The sequence below is a fragment of the Triticum urartu genome, chromosome 4 (assembly GCF_003073215.2).
Source record: "Triticum urartu cultivar G1812 chromosome 4, Tu2.1, whole genome shotgun sequence".
Taxonomy (NCBI): Eukaryota; Viridiplantae; Streptophyta; class Magnoliopsida; order Poales; family Poaceae; genus Triticum; species Triticum urartu.
Window position 1 is genome coordinate 434,719,947 of NC_053025.1, and position 27,218 is coordinate 434,747,164.

Genomic DNA, 27,218 nt, shown 5'->3' on the forward strand with positions numbered 1-27,218 from the left:
AGTGTTCATCTTTTTTCAAGCTTCTTGAGTGGATCCCTGCCATGTATTTTTTTACCATGTTTGAGTGCTGTAGCATATTTATCTTGTTGCATTTAGATGGCTACTTGCTGTTCATCGCAAACCGGTGCCATATTTGTTTTGCTTGCCATTTCCAAACCGTGCATCCGATTCCGGTGATCTTTATATCGGTTTCAACCGAAATCACCTCACCTTTCCAGTGGAACTATTGGATTTCCATGTTGAGGTCAGGTTCAATCATTCCTTTCCAAATCATGCATATGCATCACATACCACATCCCGCATATCATACCATGTTTGTGTGTGGTTTGTTTACTATGTTGTGTGGTTCTTTCCGATGTTGCTTCTCGGGTTGGTTCCGATAACGTCGCGTTTGTGAGGACCCATTCAACTACGTCCGTTTGTCTTCTTCATGGACTCATTCTTCTTCCTTGCGGGATCTCAGGCAAGATGACCATACCCTCAAAATCACTTCTATCTTTGCTTGCTAGTTGCCCCGCTCTTTTGCTATGCCTATGCTGCGATACCTACCACTTGCTTATCATGCCTCCCATATTGTTAAGCCAATCCTCGAACCCACCATGTCCTAGCAAACCGTTGTTTGGCTATGTTACCGCTTTGCTCAGCCCCTCTTATAGCGTTGTTAGTTGCAGGTGAAGATTGGAGCTTGTTCCATCTTGGAACATGGATATTTTGTTGGGATATCACAATATCTCTTATTTAATTAATGCATCTATATACTTGGTAAAGGGTGGAAGGCTCGGCCTTATGCCTGGTGTTTTGTTCCACTCTTGCCGCCCTAGTTTCCATCATATCGGTGTTATGTTTCCGGATTTTGCGTTCCTTATGCGATTGGGTTATAATGGGAACCCCTTGACAGTTCGCCTTGAATAAAACTCCTCCAGCAAGGCCCAACATTGGTTTTACCATTTGCCACCTAGCCTTTTCTTTCCCTTGAGTCGGCCGGCTCAAGGGGCATCTTTATTTAACCCCCCCGGGGCAGTGCTTCTCTAAGTGTTGGTCCAACTAAGCGATGTTCGAGGCTAACAGGGGCAACTCTGGGCTGGCTTACTCGATGTCTGGCTCATCCGGTGTGCCCTGAGAACGAGATATGTGCAGCTCCTATCGGGATTTGTCGGCACATCTGGGTGGCTTTGCTGGTCTTGTTTTACCATTGTCAAAATGTCTTGTAACCGGTATTCCGAGCCTGATCGGGTCTTCCCGCTAGAAGGAATATCCTTCGTTGACCGTGAGGGCTTGTGATGGGCTAAGTTGGGACACCCCTGTTGGGATTTGAACTTTCGAAAGCCGTGCCCGTGGTTATGGGCAGATGGGAATTTGTTAATGTCCGGTTGTAGAAAACCTGAAGTTGACCTTAATTAAAATACATCAACCGCGTGTGTAACCGTGATGGTCTCTTTCCGGCGGAGTCCGGGAAGTGAACACGATGTTGGAGTTATGCTTGACGTAGGTTGTTCTAGGATCACTTCTTGATCATAGTTGTTCGACCATGCTTTTGCCTTCTCTTCTCGCTCTCTTTTGCGTATGTTAGCCACCATATTTGCTAGTCGCTTGCTGCAGTTCCACCTCATACCTTTTACCCTTCCTATAAGCTTAAATAGTCTTGACCGCAAGGGTGTGAGATTGCTAAGTCCCCGTGACTCACAGATACTTCCAAAACCAGTTTGTAGGTGTCGATATTACCGAGCAGGTGACACAACCACGCTCAAGGAGGAGCTCGATGAAGGTTTTGCCCATTGTGTCGTTCTGTTTCTAGTTGATCAGTAGTGGAGCCCAGTCGGGTCGATCGGGGATCTGTGTAGCATTTGGGGTAGCCTTCTTTTGTTTTGGTTCCGTAGATGGACCTTGATTGTATCTGGTTGATGTAATGCTTTATTCATGTATTGTGTGAAGTGGCGATTGTAAGCCAACTATGTAACTCTTTCCCTTATGTATTACATGGGTTGTGTGAAGATTACCTCACTTGCGACATTGCTTTCAATGCGGTTATGCCTCTAAGTCGTGCTTCGACACGTGGGAGATATAGCCGCATCGAGGGCGTTACAAGTTGGTAGCAGAGCCTTCCCCGACCTTAGGAGCCCCCTACTTGATCGAATCGTTGGCGTTTTTGAGTCTAGAAAAATGTTTTGAGTCATTTAGGAATTATATATATCGGAGAGTTAGGAATTCTTTTTACTCCTCAGTCCCTTCATCGCTCTGGTAAGGCATACTGACGTAGAGTTTTGACTCTTCTCTTCTCAAATTACACTAATTTTTTTTAGGATCACGCGGGTATCTTGGAATCGTTCCGATGGTTTTGTGACGAGAACATCGTTCTTGGTGCCTGCTGTCATTTAGGGGTTGTGGCAGTGTCCCGGGGAGTTGAGCTCCGAGGTGTTGTCGTCACAATTTTATCGTTGCAGTTCTGGAATACCTGAGTTTAGTTTCGCCGACATCAAAAATCTCTTTTATGCAGTTGTTGGTGAGATAACCTCGACGCCACCCAGTACTGGGGCAGGAGTTCGGGAGTATTGCCATAACTCGTATAATGGATGCTTTTCGAAGGTTGAGGTAGACGATTTCCGAAGGTTTCTTGGTTATGTGTTGAAGGATGGATACAACTGGATGTAGGATTTGCTAGTTTTGGGTGAGATTATTATGATTCCCCTGTATCCCCAACACCTGATTGCATAACCGGAAAGTTTCGGGAGTTTATAAGTGGGAATTCAAGTAGCTCTTAGGATATCTTTCCGACAGATGTATGATATGAAATTTGGGTTCGACGTCTAGTGGTCTGCCTATTCACGGTTGGTTTTACAATGGTCTCGTTGTGTCTTAAAGAGTCCTTGGCTATGCCGACTCGGGGACGCTTCGTATGTCATGTGCACTGCCTTGTACATGATGGTGCTGTACGATCGAGCCCGTGTAAGCCCCACCATGAAAACTTCGGACGAAATCTCTATCATATGTTTGTTCCGGCTTATTCTGCAAGCCAATCCTTTGTTTTGTTTTTCAGTTGTGGTATTCGAGTTGCTTCAATGTCAAGAGTTGATTCCATACCTTTCCTAAACGGTGTTCTCATACTCCGATGTGACTACCAATCCTTCATGATAATCGATACTGTCATGTCAATCCTTTTCAACCGGTGTGTCTCTCTTCAAGTGGATCTGATCACTTCAACATTCGCAAGATCAATTATCAGTTCTTCTCAATGGTGTTTGTTTCATTCGTCTCCAAGTTGCCTTTGTTTTTCCCCCCCCACCCACCCTTTTTCCTCAAGGACTAAGATTTCTTTATCAAGTATCCTTTTATTCTTGTGAAGTCTCTCCATTCTTTTCCGTCAATGTTCTTACCCAGTGATGCTCATGAAGATTTTAACGGAGCTTCTAGTTCACCATTATTCATTCTTTTTCTTCTCTGGTGGAACCAATTCAAGCTTTATGGATCATATCCTTTTTCCTCGTTTCAAATACCTTCTCATGCCGCTGCAATTCTTAATCATTCACCTCTCGCTACTCAATTGTTCCGGAGTGCTGAAGATATCTCGAAGATTCGTGTTTCCACTCTACATTCGTTCAAGCTCTTTCGAGATTGGTATCTCATTCAAGCCATTTTAATTCAACCGCTGCATTCTCTTTTTTAAATCATTTCAACGGTGTTTCTCTTGAGTGGGCCCTAACCCACAGGTCTTTTCCCAGGATCTTACCTGACTCTTCTTATTTTCCCGGAGCTATCCTTAAAATTCTTTTCGAAGTTTGGCGTAAGAATGAACTGTCATTAGTCAAATGTTTTTTTCTCCAAGATCTTTCAAATTCTTTTCATCGTTGGATCAACCTTTCTATTCTTCATTCTGGAGTGCCTCTACAATTTTGTTGGTGTTTCTCGTCGTCATTCTCAGGTTTTGAAGACCGAAGAAGACTTTTCCTCCATATCTATCCATTCTCTCAGAGATTCGTGATTCTAGTTCGAGCCTATCCTCTCAAAAATTCTTTTCAATTGTGACAAATCTTTTCATCCTTCCGGAGCAATTCAAGAGTGTTCTCAGTTTGTTACCCGGAGTCGATCAGTTCACGTTTATTCATTCTCAGCTTTCAGTTATCATTCTCCAATCTTACCGGTGCTTCGTTCAAGTGTTCTCTAATCAGCTCGTGATCTCTTCGATCTCATGTACCTAAATGCTAGCAAGTATCTTCATTCATTTTCCCATTCTTCTCGATGATTTGTGCCTTTGCTACTTATATTTTTTCAATTCTTACGGTGGTTCGTTCAAGACTTCTCTTCCTTCGTTATCATATCAATTTATTCATTGTTTCAACCCTACCGCTGGTTCATCGAAGACCTTCTCAAGTTTACGCTATATCTATCTTAATCCTTTCTACGAGAATAAGTAGTATGCCAAATCCATTGCTTGTCATCAATTAAATTGGGGAAGGATAAGCATAATGTAATTCTTATTCTTGTTTCATCCAAGCGTTTAATTCCTTATTCTGGAGGCTCATCAAATTCTCGTTTTCATTTGTTTCATCTTTCTTTTCCAGAGTTCCAAGTTTTTTCCGCATTATATCGTCGCGAAGACCCATCTAAAGCATTACAAGGTTTCACCTTGTGTTTTCAACTTCCCTTTCTTCTCATTATCCTTTTTTTACCAGAGTTCTCACGAAGGCTCAACATGGTGGTTCATCAACGATTTAATTCCTTCTTGAAACGTTCATCAAGATTATTTTCAGAGGAGTTCAAGCTTTCTTCTTCTTGCAATCCGGAGTGCAATTCTCTCTACCATATTATTGGAGGTGGTATTATGTCATTCTTGATAATTTGAGTTCATGTTTCATGATTCACATGTTATTAAGAATGAGGTATTTTAAATCCATCAATCTCGTCATTGGAGTTACCTTGGGTTATATTTCACCTAAAGCCTTCCCTAAGGTTTGTTGCTGTCTATGGTGCTTATAATGGACCCAAGTTCTTCTTTATCCTCCCAGTGAAATATTTTCTCGTCTCCTTGTTCATACCAATCCAATTGTTTTTCCCGTGAGTGGCAGGTTGTCACCTCATAATTTGAGATGTATTCCATAAGACCATATCAAGCGTTTTTTCGTTGTTGGTGTTCCAACAACTCCGTTCGAACCTTCTCCTAAAGATGCCTTTTCAAGCTCTTTTGTGGCAGAAGTTGGCATTTTCTTCTCCTTTCTCCTATTTCAATTACCTATATTCTATTTTTTCTTCGGCCGGAGGCATTGCGATGTTGTTCTTTTCACTCCTCATCTCGGTTTGTCAAGATCATGTTCAATTTCCTCCATTTACAATCGAAGTGCTGTCCAAATTATATCAATCTTATTCCTCCTCTATCTTGTTTAACCGGAGTGTTGTGCCCTCTGCTCAAGTTCTTTTCATCTTATCAAGTCTTGCATCCCTTCTCAACTGGAGTGCTGCTTGAATTTGTTTCTTCCTTGTTCCTCTTTCTAACGGAGTGTTTTCAACTTTGTTCTTCTCCATTGCTTTCTTTCTATCATTTTACTCAACCTTTTCAAGGTTCTTTGGTCTCACTCATTCGTCAAAGAATCAACTTAGTTTTACCTCTCCTCTTTCTCTTCCGTTGTCCCTCCGGTGCCATTCTAGATCTCAGGACGAGATCCTCTCGTAGTGGTGGAGTGTTGTAGTGCCCCGAGACCGATGTGCCAGGTGTCCTCCAGTCATTCGCTGTTGTTGCCTTGTCATTGCTTGCGTGTCATGCATTGCATATCATGTCATCATGTGCATTTCATTTGCATACATGTTCGTCTCATGCATCTGAGCATTTTCCCCGTTGGCCGTTTTGCAATCCGGAGCTCCTATGTCACCCGGTGTCCCTTTCTACCTCTTTTCGTGTGCGGATATTAAACGTTCTCGGATTGGACTGAGACTTGTCATGCGACATTGGTTTACAACCAGTAGACCACCTGTCAAGTTTCGTATCATTTGGACTTCGTTTAATACTCCAACGGTTAACCGAGGGACCGAAAAGGCCTCGTGTGTGTTGCAGCCCAACACCTCTCCAAAGTGGCCCAAAACCCACCTAAACACCCTCCATCATCTCTGTCGTTCGATCACGATCGCGTGGCCGAAAACCGCACCTCATTTGGACTCTCCTACCTCCCTCTACCTATATATATATATGTGGCTCCCCTCCGAAATTCGCACAAATGAAACCCTAAAAACTCCTCCCCGTGCCGCCGGACACTTCCTCCCGCGCCGGCCGGACATGTCCACCCCGCCGCCACATCACTCCGGCCAATCGGGAGCCGCCACGTCGCCTCCTCCGCCTCCCTCCTCCAATAGGGCGCCGCCACCTCAGCCCCCATCCGCCCAGTGCCCGCCGCGGCCCACCAGGCCCGCATCCGGCCCGCGGGCCCAGCGCCGCGCCCGACGCCCGATCCGCCGCCCGAGCGCCGCTGCTCGCCCGCGCCGCTGGAGCTCTCCCGCCGGCGACCCCGCGTCGCGCCGCCGGCGACCTCCGCCACGCCATCTCCGCCGCCGTTGTCGGCACGCTTCCGCCGCATGCGCCGCGCACGCCGCCCAGCGCTCCTCGCCGTAGCCGGCCATCGCCGCCACCTTCGTGCGCGCCTCCCGCGACTGCCGCCCCGCTCGCCGCTCCGCCGCTCGCCGGACCTCCTCTGCCACCGCGACGCCGCCGTCCTTCCGTCGCCGCCACCAACCGCCGACCACGCCGGCCCCGCATCCGCTCGGAGCTCCGCCCCGTGCCACCCTGCGCGCCGCGCCGTCGTCTCGGCTCCGCTCCATTGACCCACTTCACCGGAGCCACCGCGCTGCACTTTGTCGGAGTTCGGCACCTCGCCGGAGAAGAGACGGGACGAGATCCACCCGCGTGTCCATCCAAACACCCCATCTCAGATATGCACCGAGCCATCTCGCACCGCTCCGTCCCGTTTACTTTCTCGGAGAGGTTGAAATTCCACTAAGTCCCCAGATCTGTTTATTTTATGCCATATTCATCGCATCATAACTCTGCATCCGTAGCTCCGATTCGTGCGTGTAGCATATCAAAATGTTCGTGTCGACAAGTACATCATTTCATCTCACTGCATCATTTTCATTTGAGTTCATCTTGATGCCTGAAATGCAGTTGGAAGAGGGCTATGTGATGAATGTAGCGACCCGACCCGAATGGATCAAGTGCTCTGTGCTCCGGTGTCATCCCTGGATCAGTAATGCTGACACCACACAGTACATCGAAGGATTTATAGCAGAGTGGCAATCACACACTTATTACATCGTTGTCTCAAAGAGAACTTATTACAATAAATATGGCTTAAGGCCATCTAATAACGATAACAGCGGAAGACTCGGAAGATAAATGGGTCCATCAACTCCAACGGCATCACTGAGTATAGAACCACGACCTAAAAGCACCTTACTCGTCGTCTGAAAAGTCTGCAACATGAGAAGTTGTAGCCCGAAAACGGGTCAGCACATGGAATATGCTGGCAATGTAACACATAGAGAGTAATGGAATGGCAACAGCTATACTACATGCATATTATGGCTGGTGGAAAGCTCTATGGTTACAGTTTTGCCTAAAGCCAGTTTTACTGCAAAGGAATAAATTTATTTAACTATCATGGTAGGTTATTAAACATCGAGAATGGTTGACAGCATTCCGATCCCAATTAAGTGAACAATTAAAACCCAACAACATTAATTAGAAGTAACATGTTGAGATTCACATGATATTCAAGTACTAGATACTCAAGTTGTCCATAACCGGGGACACGGCTAATCATGATTAGTTTGTACACTCTGCAGAGGTTTGCGCACTTTTCCCCACAAGACTCGATCGCCTCCGTTTGGTTTCTCGCACTACAGGGTGTTTGAGAAGACGGATGACCGAGACACAGTCTTTCAGAAGCGCTAGCACCTTACGTGGGTAGACCGGTACACCTACTTTCCCCTACATCTGCTAGTCTACCCTGTAAGAGTTCGCACACTTAATCAACTATGCCAGAGCCCATAATGGCTTGTGGCTGCACACGGAAGTTACTAGCATGAATGATCTTATGATCCCTTTGAGCCTGGGTGGCGGTCCAAAACAGGCAAGTCCTGATAGACATCAGGTGCCTCAATCCACCCAGATGTGTGTTTAAGTTGCCACCTTAGATAAACCATTAAAATTATCAATCTCACATCTGTCATGGATATCACTCACCCAATCCACGTCTACTAGCATAGCATGGCATAATAAGCAAACGTAGAAGTAACTCCCAAAGGTTTCATAATAATACAGGTAATAGGTACTACCTCATCTACTTCCCATCCCACAATTTAATTAGATCCTAATCATGCAATGTGAGAGGATTGATCTAATGCAATAAAACATGGGTTGTAGAAAAGGTATGATCAAAGTGTTACTTGCCTTGCTGATGATCCGCGAGACCTAGGGTTTCGAAGTAACAAGCGGCGCAATCCGGGTGATCTATCGCAGACAAACAACAAGCACACAATAAGTACTCATCTAATGCACAGGTAAAACTCGAACAAGAGAACGAACCAGAAAGTTCAACTTAAGAACTCCGGTTGCAAAGAAAGAACGAACCGAACAAAGAACGGAAAACAAACGGCGGAAGAAAACAACTCGGTTCTAGCAAGTTGAAACTAGGTCAAATTTTACCGTAGCAAAAACTTGTTTAAGTTGATTAGACGGAACGGCGGTTTCGAAACGAAACTCCAGGCGCTTGAATCACCTGATTCCGATAAACGAGCGAGAAGAAAGACTAGAACGAAGATCGGATCTGAGATCGCGATCGCGGAATAAATCCGACGAAAAGAAAGAGACGAACGGTTAAACGAACGGACGTTCGTTAACCGGGAAATAATCGGTGATCACGTTCGTTGAGACGAACGGTCCGAAAGAAGAACGAAAACCGATCTAGGGTTTTCGGAAAAGAAAACCGAAACAGAACGAAAGAAAACCGGAACGGTTAAGAAAGAACCGGAACGGTTTAGAAGAAAAACTGAACCGAGGGGAGAAAAAGAGACGCGGCGCGGGACAACCTCGGCGAGGCTCCGGCGAACGGCGGCGACGGCGGCTATAGGGCGGCGGCGGCGGGTGAGGGGCGCGGGGTGGGGCGCGGCTAAGGAGGAGAGGGGCTTGGGATTGATGTGAGGAGAGGGGGGGTGGTTTGGGGTGTATTTATATAGGTGGGGGGGATTACTTGGGGTAGGGGGCAAGCAAAAGAGGGAAAACAAAACAAGGAAACGGGGGGCTAACCGGCCTAGAGTCCCTCTGGGACTCGGCCTAGAGCGAGGGAGGCGGCGGCCTGGCGCTGCGCCTGGCACGCGCGCTGGCTGGGGAGGCCGCCGGCTGGCTGGGCCTTTGGCCCGGCTGGCCTTGGTCCTTTTTTTTAACTGGATTCGCGCGCAGAAAAACAAAAGAAAACTAAACTAAACGAACTCCAAAATTCCTAAAGTAAATTTTCCCCGACTCCTAAAAATGAGTCGAACAAAATGAACTTTACTCCGGACCTAGAATGCAATTTTTGAAAACGCGCATTTTTCCTTATCCAAATAAAAACAGACAAAACTCCGCAAAACCAAAATTTGATTTATTCATTAGATCTTCATTTTTCCTAAATTTTGGGAAAAGTCATATTATTTCCCTCTCTCATATTTGATATTGGAAAAATAATTGAAGATGAAATAAATAAATCAAATGATCCTCTTTTCAAATTCGAGAAAACTCTCAAATATGAAAATAACGAAATCTCCAACTCTCTCCGAAGGTCCTTGAGTTGCGTGAAATTTCTGGGATCAACCAAAATGCATGAAAATATGATATGCATGATGATCTAGTGTATAACATTCCAAATTGCAAATTTGGGATGTTACAAACCTACCCCCCTTAGGATGAATCTCGCCCTCGAGATTCGGGTTGGCTAGAAAATAGGTGAGGGTGGTCCTTAAGCAAATCTTCTTCTCTCTCCCAGGTGGCTTCATCCTCTGAGTGGTGGTTCCACTGAACTTTGCAAAACTTAATAACCTTGCTGCGAGTAACTCTGCTGGCATAATCGAGAATCTTGACTGGCTTCTCCTCATATGTTAAGTCATCCTTCAACTGAATCGCTTCGAGTGGCACGGTATCTCTTAGCGGTACCTCTGCCATCTCGGCGTGACATTTCTTCAGCTGAGAAACATGGAATACATCATGAACTCCTGACAGTCCCTCTGGTAATTCCAACTTATAAGCGACTTCTCCCATACGTTGCAAGATCTTATACGGTCCAACGAAACGCGGTGCTAACTTTCCCTTAACTCCAAAGCGCTTAACTCCTCGAAGTGGGGATACTCGGAGATAAACTCTGTCTCCGGTTTCATAAACTGTCTCCTTGCGTTTTGAATCTGCGTAGCTCTTCTGCCTGGACTGGGCTACCTTGAGCCTATCGCGAATCAACTTAACTTTCCGTTCAGACTCCTTAATCAAATCTGGTCCAAAGAATTGACGGTCTCCAACTTCGTCCCATGACAACGGTGTCCTGCACCTCCTTCCGTATAAAGCTTCGAAAGGTGCCATCTTCAAACTAGTTTGGTAACTGTTGTTATAAGAAAACTCCGCATACGGCAAGTTATAGTCCCAGCTAGATCCATAATCTAGTGCACAAGCTCTCAACATATCTTCCAAAATCTGATTGACTCTCTTGGTCTGTCCATCTGTCTGTGGATGAAAAGCTGTGCTGAACTCTAGTTTGGTTCCTAAAGTTTCATGCAACTGATTCCAAAACTTTGAGGTAAATTGAGTTCCTCTATCTGATACGATACTCCTTGGAACTCCATGCAAACAAATGATCCTAGTCATGTATATCCTCACCAACTTAGCACTGGTGTAAGTGGTCTTAACTGGAATGAAATGTGCTACCTTTGTCAAACGATCAACTACTACCCATATCGAGTCATAGCCTGCTTTCGTCCTGGGCAGTCCTGTGATAAAATCCATGCCTATCTTATCCCACTTCCACTCGGGTATCGGCAATGGTTGTAACAATCCTGCTGGCTTCTGGTGCTCTGCCTTTACTCTCTGACATACGTCACAAACTGCAACATAGGCTGCAATATCCTTCTTCATTCCGGTCCACCAGAATGTTTCCTTAAAATCCAAATACATCTTGGTATTCCCTGGGTGAATCGAATACAGTGAATCATGTGCCTCGTGCAAAATCAACTTCCTGATCTCCGGGTCATTGGGCACATAAACACGGTCCTCAAACCATAGGGTATCGTGCTCATCCTCACGAAATCCCTTTGATTTTCCTTCGCTCAATTTCTCTTTTATAGCAGAAATCTCCTTGTCAGATTTCTGAGCTTCTCTGATTTTATCCATCAATGTTAACTGAATCTCTAATGCTGATACATAGCCTCTCGGAACTATTTCCAAACATAGCTCACGAAGGTTTTCTGCTAACTCCTTTGGTACTTCTCCCGTCACTAGGGTGTTGACATGGCTCTTACGGCTCAATGCGTCATCTACCACATTAGCTTTTCCGGGATGGTAATGCAATCTCAGGTCATAATCCTTGATGAGCTCCAACCATCTCCTTTGTCTGAGGTTCAACTCCTTCTGCATGAAAATGTACTTCAAACTCTTGTGATCCGTGTACACCTCACAATGATTTCCAATGAGGAAATGTCTCCACGTTTTCAATGCATGCACTACGACTGCTAACTCCAAATCATGCGTGGCATAATTCAACTCATGCGGCTTCAGTTGTCGTGAAGCATACGAAACAACTCTTCCTTCCTACATAAGCACTGCTCCAAGTCCTCGACGTGAAGCGTCGCAATACACCTCATAATCCTTGGTCTGATCTGGCAAAATCAATACTGGTGAGGTAACCAAGCGTTTCTTCAACTCCTGGAAACTAGCCTCACATTCCTCAGTCCAATTGAACTTAGTATCCTTCTTCAACAATTCAGTCATAGGCTTTGCAATCTTTGAAAAGTTCTCAATGAACCTCCGGTAGTATCCTGCGAGTCCAAGAAAACTTCGGATCTCTCCAACTGTCGTTGGTGCTTCCCATTCGGTTACGGTCTCAACCTTTGTGGGGTCAACTGCTATACCTTCTCTGGATATAACGTGTCCGAGGAATCCAACTTCCTTCAACCAAAACTCACATTTGCTGAATTTGGCGTATAACTGATGTTCCCTTAGTTTCTCCAAAACCAAACGCAAATGTTCCTTATGCTCCTCTTCATTCTTTGAATAAACCAGGATGTCATCAATGAACACTACGACGAACTTATCCGAAAACTCCATAAACACTTTGTTCATCAGGTTCATAAAATAGGCAGGTGCGTTAGTCAATCCAAATGACATAACGGTATACTCATACAGTCCATATATCGTGGTGAATGTTGTCTTAGGTATGTCCTGCTCCTGAATCTTCAATTGATGGTACCCTGATCGCAAATCGATCTTGGAAAACACTTTAGCTCCTTGCAAACGATCAAACAGATCATTAATCATTGGCAGTGGGTACTTGTTCTTGATGGTTACTTCATTCAATCCCCGATAATCTACAACCATCCTTAATGATCCATCCTTCTTTTCCACTAGAAGTACGGGTGATCCCCAAGGTGAAGAACTTGGGCGAATGTAACCTTTATCCAATAACTCCTTAATCTGATTCTTAATTTCCACCAAATCCTTTGCTGGCATCCGGTACGGTCGCTTCGATATTGGGCCTGTACCTGGCAATAACTCAATCAAAAACTCAATGTCTCTATCCGGTGGCATGCCTGGTAATTCCTCAGGAAATACATCAGGAAAATCCTTTACCACTGGTACTTCCTCCTGCATGACTCCTATTAGGCAGTTTACTTGTGTCCTGTTTGGCACATGCCGGGATACATACTTGATCCTTCTTCCTTCTGGTGTGGTAAGAAAAATCGACTTACTAGCGCAATCGATGTTTCCTCCATACATTGACAACCAATCCATGCCTAATATCACATCCAAACCTTTAGATTCCAATACTATTAGGTCTGAGGGAAACACATAGTTACCAATCCTTAATGGTAACCGATCACACCATCTTCTAGCCATAAACTCCGCTCCTGGTGAGCTTACTAACATGGGTGACCTAAGGGCTTGGGTTGGCAGGTTATATTTATCCACAAATCCCCTTGATATGTATGAATGCGATGCACCAGTGTCAAAAAGAACGAGTGCAGTAAATGACTTAACCAAAAACTTACCGATTACTGCATCGGGCTGATCTTCAACCTCCTCCACATTAACGTGGTTCACCTGTCCCCTATTGAAAGGGTTCGGCTTCTTCCCAGAGCTTCCATTGCCATTTCCATTCTGGCCTTCAGGACATTCATTGGCATAATGTCCGGTCTTCGAACACTTGAAACACGTGACTTGACTCAGATCTCTCTTGGTTGGGGTCGATGGGGTGGTCCGGTTCTGGCCGTTGCTTCCTCCATTCCCATTACCATTCTTGTGGCCATTATGGTTGTGCGAGCTACCTCCTCCATGGGTATGCTGAAACTGAAATCCCGGTTTAGGGGTAAAACGGGGCTTCTGCTGGGCTCCAGAGTTATACTTCCCCTGTCCATATTTCCTCTTGCGGTTCTCAATCTGCTGTTGCTTCCCTTCAATCATGATGGCACGATCTACCAACTCCTGGTAGTTGTTGAAACTCGCTACCATCAATTTCATGCTTAATTCATCATTCAGTCCTTCCAGAAACTTCTCCTGCTTAGCTGCATCCGTAGCAACGTCATCTGGGGCATAACGTGCTAACTTGCTGAAATCGTCAACGTACTGGCCAACTGTCCTTCCTCCTTGGCGTAAGTTGCGAAACTCACGCTTCTTCATGGCCATAGCTCCTGCTGAAACATGGGCAGTGCGGAAAGCTTGCTAAAACTGATCCCATGTGACACTGTCAACTGGGTAAGTGGCTGTGAAATTTTCCCACCATGCTGCTGCGGGTCCGTCAAGCTGGTGAGCGGCAAACTTCACTTTCTCACCATCCGTGCATCCTGCAGTGGCCAACTCCCTTCCTATCTTGCGGAGCCAATCATCTGCTACTATTGGCTCGGTGCTACTGGAAAACATCGGCGGATTCAGCCTAAGGAAACGGGCTAAGTGGTCAACAGGTGGTGGTGGTGGGTTGTTGTTGTTGTTGTTCTGCTGGTTCTGGACTAACATTTGCATCAATTGATTCTACTGCTGGATCAACTGAGTGAGCTCCGGTGGGAATCCATTGTCACGTCTCGGAGGCATCTGAGGGTTTAGAAAAGACGAGAATTAAGAATAGAGGGGGTCTAAAGGGAAAACACTACCCCAATGCACATGAGCAAATGCACACAAAATCACTTCATTCAATCAAACAAGGGCTTACAAACGGTCTAACTATCGCAAAAGTGCTCGACTATAATGTTTACATGGGGGAATACTACTACTATCTGGTGGTCATCTAGAAATTTGAACCGGTGGAAGACTCCATGATATTTGCTCCAGCTTCGTCTTCAAAGTCGGGTTCACTTGGATCCGAATCGGTGTCGTCGATGATGATGTAGTTGTCCGGACAGGTGATGTACTCTTCTTCCTCCTTGGTTGCTAACTTCCTCTTGAGTTCTTCAATCTCCTGCTTAAGATCGCCATTGTGTCTCGCTAGAGCTACGATCTTGTCCATGTAGTCCTTGCGTGTAGACTTCAGTTCTCCTTCTAGCTCGATGATCCTTGCCTTCGCATTCTTCAACTCTATCATATCATTGCACATATGGTTCTCGTGGCGTCAGATGTGCTGGTTTAACTCTTGGATGAATGATGCAATGGATCTATCCTTCTTGGTGCTGACTAACTCCCATTGTTCATCTCGGCGTCCGCAAATCTGGTAGATAGTGTCCTTGAGGTCTTCTTGGTAAACTTCTCCAATGCGTCCTATGGTGATATGAGCTGCCATGCTCTTTCCCAGACTCCAGGTTGGTGCATTGAAAACACTATCTATGGGCTTCGTGATTGGCGCGAATGTCCTTCCTGGAACGTGAGCTTGAATCTTCCAGCGCTCCTCTTCAGGCAGAGTGGCGTTGAAGGTTCCCGTGAAGCTTGGTAATCCAATGTTCAGGTACTTGGTGACTTCCTTCAAGTGAAATCCAAATGGTGTGCCTTCATCTGGTTGAGCGTACTTAATCTTCGCGTGCATCATCCTAAAAGAGTAGAAAAGATGAGGAGTTAGAAAATGAGAAGAGAATGGTGATCTATGGCTTTAACTTAGTGGTCGTGTCCTACAGTCAGCGTGTGCTCTGATACCATCTCTGTAGCGACCCGACCCGAATGGATCAAGTGCTCTGTGCTCCGGTGTCATCCCTGGATCAGTAATGCTGACACCACACAGTACATCGAAGGATTTATAGCAGAGTGGCAATCACACACTTATTAAATCGTTGTCTCAAAGAGAACTTATTACAATAAATATGGCTTAAGGCCATCTAATAACGATAACAGCGGAAGACTCGGAAGATAAATGGGTCCATCAACTCCAACGGCATCACTGAGTATAGAACCACGACCTAAAAGCACCTTACTCGTCATCTGAAAAGTCTGCAACATGAGAAGTTGCAGCCCGAAAACAGGTCAGCACATGGAATATGCTGGCAATGTAACACATAGAGAGTAATGGAATGAAACAGCTATACTACATGCATATATGGCTGGTGGAAAGCTCTATGGTTACAGTTTTGCGTAAAGCCAGTTTTTCCTTACTACAAAGGAATAAATTTATTTAACTATCATGGTGGTTGTTAAACATCGAGAATGGTTGACAGCATTCCGATCCCAATTAAGTGAACAATTAAAACCCAACAACATTAATTAGAAGTAACATGTTGAGATTCACACGATATTCAAGCACTAGAAACTCAAGTTGTCCATAACCGGGGACACGGCTAATCATGATTAGTTTGTACACTCTGCAGAGGTTTGCGCACTTTTCCCCACAAGACTCGATCGCCTCCGTTTGGTTTCTCGCACTACAGGGTGTTTGAGAAGACGGATGACCGAGACACAGTCTTTCAGAAGCGCTAGCACCTTACATGTGGGTAGACCGGTACACCTACTTTCCCCTACATATGCTAGTCTACCCGTAAGAGTTCGCACAACTTAATCAACTATGCCAGAGCCCATAATGGCTTGTGGCTGCACACGGAAGTTACTAGCATGAATGATCTTATGATCCCTTTGAGCCTGAGTGGCGGTCCGAAATAAAAACAGGCAAGTCCTAATAGACATCAGGTGCCTCAATCCACCCAGATGTGTGTTTAAGTTGCCACCTTAGATAAACCATTAAAATTATCAACTCACATCTGTCATGGACATCACTCACCCAATCCACGTCTACTAGCATAGCATGGCATAAATAGCAAGCGTAGAAGTAACTCCCAAAGGTTTCATAATAATACAGGTAATAGGTACTACCTCATCTACTTCCCATCCCACAATTTAATTAGATCCTAATCATGCAATGTGAGAGTATTGATCTAATGCAATAAAACATGGGTTGTAGAAAAGGTATGATCAAAGTGTTACTTGCCTTGCTGATGATCCGCGAGACCTAGGGTTTCGAAGTAACAAGCGGCGCAATCCGGGCGATCTAGCGCAGACAAAGAACAAGCACACAATAAGTACTCATCTAATGCACAGGTAAAACTCGAACAAGAGAACGAACCAGAAAGTTCAACTTAAGAACTCCGGTTGCAAAGAAAGAAAGAACCGAACAAAGAAACGGAAAACAAACGGCGGAAGAAAACAACTCGGTTCTAGCAAGTTGAAACTAGGTCAAATTTTACCGTAGCAAAAACTTGTTTAAGTTGATTAGATGGAACGGCGGTTTCGAAACGAAACTCCAGGCGCTTGGATCACCTGATTCCGATAAATGAGCGAGAAGAAAGACTAGAACGAAGATCGGATCTGAGATCGCGATCGCGGAATAAAACAGACGAAAAGAAAGAGACGAACGGTTAAACAAATGGACGTTCGTTAACCGGGAAATAATCGGTGATCATGTTCGTTGAGACGAATGGTCCGAAAGAAGAACGAAAACCGATCTAGGGTTTTCGGAAAAGAAAACCGAAACAAAGAACGAAAGAAAACCGGAACGGTTAAGAAAGAACCGGAACAGTTTAGAAGAAAAACTGAACCGAGGGGAGAAAAAGAGACGCGGCGCGGGACAACCTTGGCGAGGCTCCGGTGAACGGCGGCGACGGCGGCTATAGGGCGGCGGCGGCGGCTATAGGGCGGCGGCGGGTGAGGGGCGCGGGGTGGGGCACGGCTAAGGAGGAGAGGGGCTTGGGATTGATGTGAGGAGAGGGGGGGGTTGGGGTGTATTTATATAGGTGGGGGGGAGATTACTTGGGGTAGGGGGCAAGCAAAAGAGGGAAAACAAAACAAGGAAAGGGGGGGGCTAACCGGCCTAGAGTCCCACTGGGACTCGGCCAAGAGCGAGGGAGGCGGCAGCCTGGCGCTGCGCCTGGCGCGCGCGCTGGCTGGGGAGGCGGCCGGCTGGCTGGGCCTTTGGCCCGGCTGGCCTTGGTCCTCTTTTTTTTAACTGGATTCGCGCGCAGAAAAATAAAAGAAAACTAAACTAAACGAACTCCAAAATTACTAAAGTAAATTTTCCCCGACTCCTAAAAATGAGTCGAACAAAATGAACTTTACTCCGGACCTAGAATGCAATTTTTGAAAACGCGCATTTTTCCTTATCCAAATAAAAACAAACAAAACTCCGGCAAAACCAAAATTTGATTTATTCATTAGATCTTCATTTTTCCTAAATTTTGGGAAAAGTCATATTATTTCCCTCTCTCATATTTGATATTGGAAAAATAATTGAAGATGAAATAAATAAATCAAATGATCCTCTTTTCAAATTCGAGAAAACTCTCAAATATGAAAATAACGAAATCTCCAACTCTCTCCGAAGGTCCTTGAGTTGCGTGAAATTTCTGGGATCAACCAAAATGCATGAAAATATGATATGCATGATGATCTAGTGTATAACATTCCAAATTGCAAATTTGGGATGTTACAATGAATTTGTCAGATCTATTTCAGCAAATATCCTTTTGTCATTTTTGCCATGATTAATGTGTGCATGCTATTACCCTGAGCTCTACATGTGTTTTGTTATATGCCATGCCATCTTTACAGGGGTTCTTGCCATGTATTTTTGTGATATTTGTGCTGACTAGCACAAGCTTGCAAAGTAGCGTAATCGGTAATGCTGATTTCAGGGACTTAGAATTTCACTAAGTCCTTCCCCTGATTTTGTTGTTATGACATATGTTCATGTTGTTTCCTAGTGATCCGTGCCTCTTTTGAGGATGATCAGTAAGGATGTTTTGTTAACATTGTGGTGCTCTATCCATCCGTGTATTTGTTTACATTTATGGAGCACCCTAGCTTGAGTCAATCAAGCTCTACTTTTGCTATAAAATGTTCCTGGCAGATTGTTAACTTGTTTAGCGATTTTGCCAAGGATGTTGCTATTGATCCGTGCATGCTACGTTATTGTTCTTGCCATGTATAGCTTCTAGGCCATGTCTTCTTGATGGGTGTATGCTTAGTTTGTCATGCCATGCTCCATAGTGAGTGCATCGAGCTCGTAAACATGCCTACTCGTTAACTGTTTTGCATGCTCTAGTTTTTCACTAAGTCTGAATCTGTTTATGTTTTTGCCATGTTCACATGCTTGCAATTGTATGTTCTGATCCCTGTTGGCTCAAGGTCACTAAGGGACTTTTGTTAAGTACTTTGAGTAGCTTCATGCCATGTCTTGCTTTGCCATGTTAAGTTCCTGTAGCTTGTAGTTTTCATGCTCTAAAGTGTGCTTCCTGATGATAAATTCCAGACTTGTGTTAATTTCACAAAGTCTGAAACCTGTTATCATTTGCACTTTTGCCATGCTTGTTTGAACCTGTTAATGGATGAATTAGCCGGAGCTCAGTGTTCATCTTTTGTCAAGCTTCTTGAGTGGATCCCTGCCATGTATTTTGTTACCATGTTTGAGTGTTGTAGCATATTTATCTTGTTGCATTTAGATGGCTACTTGCTGTTTATCGCAGACCGGTGCCATATTTGTTTTGCTTGCCATTTCCAAACCGTGTATCCGATTCCGGTGATCTTTATATCGGTTTCAACCGAAATCACCTCACCTTTCCAGTGGAACTCTTGGATTTCCAAGTTGAGGCCAGGTTCAATCATTCATTTCCAAATCATGCATATGCATCACATGCCGCATCCCGCATATCATACCATGTTCGTGTGTGGTTTGTTTACTATGTTGTGTGCTTCTTTCCGGTGTTGCTTCTTAGGGTTGGTTCCGATAACGTCGCGTTTGTGAGGACCCGTTCAACTATGTCTGTTTGTCTTCTTCATGGACTCGTTCTTCTTCCTTGCGGGATCTCAGGCAAGATGACCATACCCTCAAAATCACTTCTATCTTGGCTTGCTAGTTGCTCGCTCTTTTGCTATGCCTATGCTGCGATACCTACCACTTGCTTATCATGCCTCCCATATTGGTAAGCCAAGCCTCTAACCCACCATGTTCTAGCAAACCGTTGTTTGGCTATGTTACCGCTTTGCTCAACCTCTCTTATAGCATTGTTAGTTGTAGGTGAAGATTGGAGCTTGTTCCATGTTGGAACATGGATATTTTGTTGGGATATCACAATATCTCTTATTTAATTAATGCATCTATATACTTGGTAAATGGTGGAAGGCTCGGCCTTATGCCTGGTGTTTTGTTCCACTCTTTCCGCCCTAGTTTCTGTCATATCGGTGTTATGTTCCCGAATTTTGCGTTCCTTACGCGGTTGGGTTATAATGGGAACCCCTTGACAGTTCGCCTTGAATAAAACTCCTCTAGCAAGGCCCAACATTGGTTTTACCATTTTCCACATATCCTTTTCTTTCCCTTGAGTCGGCTGGCTCAAGGGTCATCTTTATTTAACCCCCTCGGGCCAGTGCTTCTCTAAGTGTTGGTCCAACTGAGCGATGTCCGAGGCCACCAGGGGCAACTCTGGGCTGGCTTACCCTACGTCTGGCTCATCCGGTGTGCCCTGAGAACGAGATATGTGCAGCTCCTATCGGGATTTGTCGGCACATCTGGGTGGCTTTGCTGGTCTTGTTTTACCATTGTCGAAATGTCTTGTAACCGGGATTCCGAGCCTGATCGGGTCTTCCTGCTAGAAGGAATATCCTTCGTTGACCGTGAGGGCTTGTGATGGGCTAAGTTGGGACACCCTTGCAGGGATTTGAACTTTTGAAAGCCGTGCCCGTGGTTATGGGAAGATGGGAATTTGTTAATGTCCGGTTGTAGAAAACCTGAAGTTGACCTTAATTAAAATACATCAACCGCGTGTGTAACCGTGATGGTCTCTTTCCGGCGGAGTCCGGGAAGTGAACACGGTGTTGGAGTTATGCTTGACGTAGGTTGTTCTAGGATCACTTCTTGATCATAGTTGTTCGACCGTGCTTTTGCCTTCTCTTCTCGCTCTCTTTTGTGTATGTTAGCCACCATATTTGCTAGTCGCTTGCTGCAGTTCCACCTCATACCTTTTACCCTTCCTATAAGCTTAAATAGTCTTGACTGCGAGGGTGTGAGATTGCTAAGTCCCCGTGACTCACAGATACTTCCAAAACCAGTTTGTAGGTGCCGATATTACCGAGCAAGTGACGCAACCACGCTCAAGGAGGAGCTCGATGAAGGTTTTGCCCTTTGTGTCGTTCCGTTTCCAGTTGATCAGTAGTGGAGCCCAGTCGGGTCGATCGTGGATCTGTGTAGCATTTGGGGTAGCCTTCTTTCGTTTTGGTTCCATAGACGGACCTTGATTGTATCTGGTTGATGTAATGCTTTATTCATGTATTGTGTGAAGTGGCGATTGTAAGCCAACTATGTAACTCTTTCCCTTATGTATTAAATGGGTTGTGTGAAGATTACCTCACTTGCGACATTGCTTTCAATGCGGTTATGCCTCTAAGTCGTGCTTCGACACGTGGGAGATATAGCCGCATCGAGGGCATTACAGTACCAACCTACATCCCCTACATCTGCTAGTCTACCACTGTAAGAGTTCGCACGACTTAGTCAACTATGCTAGAGCCCATAGTAGATTGTGGCTGCACACGGAAGTTTCTAGTATGAATAATCTCATGATCCATTTGAGCCTGGGTGGCGGTCCAAAAGAAAACAGGCAATCGCTGGAATACCCAGGTGCCTCAATCCACCCAGATGTGTGTTTAGGTTGCCATCTTAAATAAACCATTAATTAACAAAGCTCACATCTGTCATGGATACACTCACCCAATCCACGTCTACTAGCATAGCATGGCAATAATAAGCAAATGTAGAGTAACTCCCAAAGGTTTGAAAATAAACAGGTAATAGGTTCTACCTCAACTTCTCCCCAAACCCATAATTTAATTAGATCCTAATCATGCAATGTGTGAGGATTGATCTAATGCAATAAAATTGGGTAGTAGGAGGTATGATCAAAGTGTTACTTGCCTTGCTGATGATCCGGGAAACCTAGCGATTCGAAGTAGCAAGCGGCGCACTCCGGGTACTCTATCGCAAACAAACAAACATACAATAAGTACTCAACTAATGCACAGGTAAAACTCGAACAAGAGAACTAACCAGAAAGTTCAACTTAAGAACTCCGGTTGGCAAAAAGAATCAAAACGAACGAAGCAATGAAAGACAAACGGCAAGAGAAACAAGCTTCGTTTACTATTCTGGGTCTAAGGCAATTTTTACAGTGGCAAAAACTTGTTTGAGTTGGTTAAACGGAAAGATGGTTTCGAGACGAAACCCCAGGCGCTTGAATCGCCTGATTCCGATAAACGAGCGAAAAGATAAACTAGAACGAACATCGGATCAGAGATCGCGATCAGGAAAACCGCGGATTTAATCCGAGAAAAAGAAAAACGACAAACAGTTAACGAACGAACGTTCGTTAATAGAAACTAAACGAAAAATGCGTTCGTTAAAACGAACGGATGAACTAGCCCTTGCAAAATAAATTAACCGAAAAAAACCGATCTATTTATTTAAAAAAAACGGAAACTAGGGTTTAAAAAAAACCAAATCGGTTTTTTTTTTCAAAAACTGGTCGGCGACTACCTCGCGGCGGCGGCTCTCCGGCAGGTCGGCGTGCGGCAGCGGCGGTGGCGCAGGTGGCGGCGGGCTGCGGTGCGGGGCGGCGGGGTGAGGAGAGGGCGGCTGCGGGGCGGCTATTTAAGAGGGGGAGGGGCGATGGGCGGCGGGGGCTCTGGCTCGGACTCCTCCTCGAGTCCGGCGGGAAGGCGGCGGCGGCTTGGGCCGGCCTGGCTCGGCTGGGCCCTTGGCCCAGTCGGGCCTGGGTTTTTTTTAAACAATTTCGCTACGCCAAAAAAAATTCTAAAAAAATAAATAAAAATCTAAAAATGCCAAAACAAATTTTCTCCATCTAAATAAAATATTTAGAACAGGATGAACATTTTTTTGGCTCTAAATGCAATTTTTGAAAACGTGCAATTTTTTCTAAATTCGAATAAAATAGCAAATAAAACCAAAATAAAATCTTATTTGATTTTTTATTAAATCCTCAGTATTTCTTTATTTTGGGAAAGTCATTTTATTCCCTCTCTCATATTTTTATAATAGAAATAATTGAAGATAAAATAACTAAAATCAAATGATCCTATCTTCAAAATTTGAGAAAAACTCAAATATGAAAATAACGAAATCCCCAACTCTCTCCGAGGGTCCTTGAGTTGCGTAGAATTTCTAGGATCAACCAGAAAAGCAATAAAATATGATATGCAATGATGATCTTATGTATAACATTCCAAATTGAAAATTTGGGATGTTACAAGGATGGTAATCCCTAGGTGTTCCAAATAGTGGGAGGGAGCGATTTCGGCCGCGCGCATGTGTGCTTAGGTGGCCATTGTGTATGAATGTTTTTCGGAGGTGGTTGTGTGGCGTCTAGATGAAGCTACAAACCTACCCCGGTTTAGACCTTTGGATGTCGGGCCGGTAGGTTTCACGGGTCGGAGTTAGAAAAGTAATTTCCTTCTACTACCAAACATTGGTCTCACATGGTTTCGGGCGATTAGAGGCTCTTTTGGCGCTTCGTTCGAAATTTTGAAACATAAGCATTCACGTTTAGAGCACTCTTGAACTTTGAGGATTGACCTAAATAGACAACGTTAAATTTGACCTTGTATGTTTGAAAACCTCATTAAATTATCCACTTATTTTTGAAATTTTGACACTTGAAAATCATATAACTACGATTATTTTGGAATGGAGGAGCTAAATTTGAATCTATTTTGTACACGACTATATATGCTATTATGTACAAAAGTAGAGCAAAGATTGGTGCCCCCATAATTTAGGTATGATTTAGAAATGCCATGATATCGAATTCAAATAATTGAATGGACTTCATGTTGAATTTGAATTTTTTAAACCACCTTAAGTTGAATTCAAATGTATGCCAGTTCATAGCTAGCTATTTATAATGTTCATTGTGTAACTTTCATATGTATAATGTGCTTTACACACACAACATGAACTATACTCAAGTTTATATTCGATTGCTAAAGCGATGCATTGTCTGGAGTTCAAAATACTAACTATGTGGGTCAATTATGTCGAATAATAAGATAGACATGCTCAAATTCAATAGAATTTAGATGTCTGATGGATCAATGACCGTTCCTTACGTGAATTGCAACTTTTATTTGGATGCAACTTTTATTTTTAATCAATGTGTACATCAGTCTTTTACGTGTAGTTTCACACTCCACCGGTGGTCTCTCACACATGCTCAAACACTCTCTCCTGAGGTGTCTTTCTCGAAGACATGCTCTCGATATAACCCTCCCTCCCTCTCATAACCATTTACGACTATTTTCACTAACCTTTATCACAAGCACTCTTCCTCTCACAGGCATACACACGCACAATCCCCATTGACCCTTTCTATATACATAGACTTGCCTACGTGTCTCATGTACGCACATTATCTTTAGGCATGTCTCTCACCCATTGTCTCACACCTCTCTTCCTAATCGACGAGTATGATTCTAGTAGGGCATTTTGTAGGATGCCCCTTAAAGTTAGGTTGGATGAATAGTAATATCAGAGATAAGGGGTTACCTTAGTCCGAGGACCTAGGGTTACAAATCCTAGCTGGATTTGTCAGTGGACACATAGTCCTTCATGATTCTTCTATCTTTGTCTTGTACGACTAGTCATCCATGGGTCTCCCTAAATGCGTCACGGGCCGACCAATGTGGCGCAGGACGGAACCGAACCAAGGGCCTCACCTTGGCCCACCGGACCTCACGCGGTGACAGACCCTCTGCCACCAAGTCTCGTTATCTTCTCACACCCACACATACCAACACAGACACCACACAAAAAAATTCTCTTTGTGCCTCTATCCCCCCCTTACATATACACACTCAATGGCATCTCTCGCCGTGACATCATATTCGTCTTTCTCTCTCTACACCTCTCTCATTTCTCGTGCTATCTCTCCCACGCCCCCCTCCCCCCGCCGGCCCCTCTATCCATGCCTCTCTCGAATAGGTAATACACACACATACCTCTCTAGGCCCTACCAAATACATCAACTACACATTCACATATGTTACATCACGTACCCCATTGATCTAAAAATCCCTCTCTTCACGTTTGTTTCGCATACAACATTCCTTTCGAATAAAGTGTGGCCAAAAAATTATTTTAAAATTTCTACATATCTACAACATTACATAGTTATATGGAGGAGTATGAAAGTTAATTTGCATTGCATGGTGCCCACAATGATATTTATTCCGCACTGTGAATTTTTATATTTTTATACTATATATAAAGTTAGTCATAATAAAGAGAAACGAAGAGCATCTCTCTTTCCATCGCATACACTCCCTCTACGCCCCTTTCACGTACGCACACAAACTATCTCCAGGTCCTCTAAAAGTACGCCCCCAGCACATTCATGCATGTTTCATCTTTCTGTCGCGATATATACAAACACTATCATTGTATTTGAAGCGAAAGCATGATACGTACATTGGACTTGAGAATCCACTCATTATGGTCACCATTTCACGTTTTGTGGTTATTATATAGTCACGGGCTCACCGTGCAGCTCTATATTTGCTCAAGACACGACTAGTTGACCAGTTAAACGCTCCACGTGGCACCTTTAGTGTTGCATCACATTATCTCACTACCATTGGGCCCACCTGCCAGCGTGTATCTACTCTACACTCTTATAAAAAACAGAGTTGGTGATGATGTTGTGCCTGCCATCCTGCAATATAGGCCGTCTGATTTATATCTGACGGATAGGAAGGAAACTATGGCAATTTTGTAAAAAGGTACCCACACACCTCTCCACATTTGCAAATAAGGCCTTCCCTCGTTCATCCTTTTCTCTCACAAGATAAACCAGTCATACAAATGCATCTTGATGTTACGTCCAACGCACGGGCATCTTGCTAGTAAGAATGAAAACAAACGACAAAAAAATATTGGACGGTGGCTCGAAGTCATGACCGCAGGCACAACGGACAAGGTGGCCTTGTATTGGTACGATGAGCCGTCTGTTTTAACACACAGGAGCTGGTGTGGTGATTATACACACACGACCGCATGCACATGAACCGCATTCACGCAACACTCACACGAACACATGCACCCACTCACGCATGCAACACTCACACGTACACAAGCAGCCACGCACACACGCAACACTCACACGCACACGCACACACGCACGCATGCATGCACACACCACACGACCAACACACACTCTCACGCTCAAGTTCTCAACCTGCATGTGCATGCGCACACATCAGGCCCTGACAGAGACATACACAACCAGGTGGTTCCCGCACACGGGTTGGAGTCTTTTTGCGCCTGCATAAATTTCTATTTATCTGACCTTTTCCCTATGCGAACTGACAGGTGGGACCCACAAGGAACGTGGTCAATTTAACTAGTCAACATGGTGCCACACAGACTATTTGGCCGGTCAACAGAGTGCAATCCGATGCTGAACGGTGAGCAAGTGATCGTATAATCACCGCAAAACATATATAGTGACCGTAATGAGTGTATTCTGAAGTCCGGTGACCGTATTACGCTTTTCTCTCTGTAGGCCCTCCAAAACTCTACACGTTCTCGCATGTTACATCTAACAACTATGCAATACAGCACTACTACTACACTCTAACACAATAAATCATATATGTTTTTAGTTTTACTAGATATCATATTGTTACTTAATTCTTCAGTTTTCATACATTAAAATTGCCTTTGAAATGTATGGCCAATATCATCTACCACATGGGAAAAATCCCGCCATTTCCTGTTTAAGCGGGTTTGTATCGATGGATCATGCGAAACAGCAAAACTATAGTACTATAGTACTACAGTACAAGTAATAGTTCACTGGCCCGCCATGTTGTGTACAACTCCATCGTAAGAGTGGAGTGATCGCTTTCAAAAATGTTCTAGTCCCTTTCGCTGACATGTGGGACATCAAGCTACCGGGTCCACGTGCCATACCAAAAATACAGTGCAGAGCAGCAAGGGTGAAGCACCCCAGTCATGGCACCGGCGTAGTAATGAGCAATGAGGCGTCAAATCACAAAGATGCACCTTTCCCACAGTTAAGTTGGAGGGATGAAGTAATAATGCTAAAAAAGAAGTTGGAGGGACGAAGCAACCATCATTTCACTCGTTGTTGAATCCTTTTCTCCCTCATCTTCTTCAAGTTAACCACGTGTTGCTTCTGTCGTTGTTCTACCTCATGTGGGACGCGGATCGGCTTGGTAAAGCACTAACACGTGGAACCGCATGTTAGCAAACCGCCAGGCCAACGTCCTCTAAAAATAAGAAACCTCCCCCGCCATCCGCGTGGCAAAATCACCTCCTTTTTACTATCTTGATTCTATAATTTGTTAGATCAATATAATTGAGATTTGTATAGATAGCACACAGGAGCAAAACCAAGTGGTACGGCTAAGGGCATCCACAATGTGTAGCCAAATGTGAAAATAGCTTTTGGCATCGATGGGAACCACTGTGGATGGTGCTACCAAAGCCAAAAAGATGGAACTGAAGCTCCCTGGTTGATTG